Source organism: Lethenteron reissneri, chromosome 7 (genome assembly GCF_015708825.2).
Source record: "Lethenteron reissneri isolate LAM-NWPU_2019-01 chromosome 7, ASM1570882v1, whole genome shotgun sequence".
Classification (NCBI taxonomy): Eukaryota; Metazoa; Chordata; class Hyperoartia; order Petromyzontiformes; family Petromyzontidae; genus Lethenteron; species Lethenteron reissneri.
The window spans coordinates 5,725,441-5,727,410 of NC_083785.1; positions in this window are offsets into that span (position 1 = coordinate 5,725,441).

The window sequence follows — 1,970 nt, forward strand, 5'->3', positions numbered from 1 at the left end:
CGACACAGACGCACACACGGCACGCTCCACCCTCACCCGGGCAGGGGAGATTCAAGTGACAGCAGAGAGGCAGGGGCAAGGTGCGGCTCCGGGAGGAGGGGGTGGAGGGCAGGACGGGCTTGAACCCACAAGACTCGCTCGCTCGCATCCCTCACCCACACCGGGCCACCCGGAGGCCACGGATGTTCTGCGTCGCTCGCCGCCCAAGGAATGGGCCGCTGCTGCTGCCGCTGCTGCTGCCGCTGCTGCTGCCGCTGTGTGGGAAGCTGTGTGGGTGGCGTGGGGCACGCAGTCGGCCCGCGCGCATTCCCAACACCAGCGGCGGCGGCGGTAGTACGTGGATGATGATGAGGAGGGGGGGGGGGGTGAGTTTGTGATGTATGGATGATTGATTGATTGACGTGTGACATTGCTGCTCTGTCGTTTAGGCCCAATGCCAATTTGGAAGTGGTTATTTGTTGCCAGGTTCACGTCTCGTCGACGAAATGTTCCAAACAAAAAAAACAACACATCGTGTGGCACCGGGTATGCACAGCAGTGGATAGAGCACGGTCGCTGCTGGCGATGACGTCACGGTCCTAATTGGGCCTGTGACGTCACGGCGTCCACGTGCCGCAGAGGCGCCACCGCCGCCTGCCGCGTGCGCCGCTGCAGGAGCCCGGCGGAGCGGGCAGCGCGCGACTCACGCTGCCCACAAGCTGCACGCAGCGACAGCGAGAGGAGGGGGGAGGGGGTAGGGGGGCGCTCTGTGCGGGCGGCAGACGCCGGTTGCTGCCCCGCGGGCACAACGGGACTGCCTCTCGGCAGCGTCGTCATCGACGTCGCAATTCCACGTTCCTCTCGACTCGCTCGCCCGTCACCACAATCGCCCCGGGATGCGCCCAATCCCATCTCAGATGCTAAGCAGGAGTTGAGCCTGGACAGTGCTCGGATGGGCGAACCACCACCATGCATAACCGGGTGCTACGGGCACTGCGGGCAACAATAGTCTGGTGCAGTTCCGGCCACTGGTTTGACTCTAATCCGTGCGCACTCACCACCCCACACTGACCCACACGCTCAAGAATGGTCAAACAGGACACACACGGCGTGGGCAGGTCCTCATCCAGCCGTGGGTTGACCGAGGGCTGCAGATGTACCCCTGCACTGGACCTTGGCTCTTCTCCACGCTGCTCCCGTTGGTGCCCTCAGCTGCTGCCCGCTGCGCGCCCGCGGCCCCGCGCGCACCGCGCGATGAGTCACGAACTCGTTGCGCTCTGGGCGAGTTTGGCAGCAGCAGCAGCAGCATCGTCGTCATCGTCGTAGTCACCTCGCACGTGCTTAATCGTGAGTGCCCCCTAACGGCTCTGCGGGTTCAATGGCGACGTGAAGCGAGCTCGCCCACCCACGACAGGGCGACGTCTGGTCACAGCGCGTGCTCTGTGCCACCCGGAGCCGTCCCGAGGCGTACGGCGAATCGGGGCGACAGCCCCGGGCCCCGCGCTTTGGGGGGAGGGAGGGGAAGCGCTTCAATGTCACCGTGTCGGGTGTAACACTTCCTTGTTTAGTTTGAAGGCGTCCAGGGGCCCACACGGGGTGGGGTGCCCCGGGCCCCGCACCCCCCTATGGATGGCCCTGGTGCCCCCACCACACTCAGAACAGCCCCCACCCCCCCAGTTAGCCCACCGGCCTATTGGACTTCGAGACCCAAATATGATCCTGAAAAAGTTGTTTAAGCACGGAGTCGTTCTGCATCTTCCCTTGCACTGCTCCGCCGAGGAATTCCCCTCCTGCCAACCCACTTCTCTTCTCGCAAAGCCTCGCCCAAGTCGTTAAGAAACGCGTGAACTCTCACCGAATACAATCGTTGACAATACAACATTGCTGTTTGTTGCTGGCCGCTCGCATGTTTTCGGCGTGCTCGCCAATCGTGTTTCAAAAACAACAACAACAAACTCTGGGCCGGGTTCGGCTTTCTGAATCGCATCAGC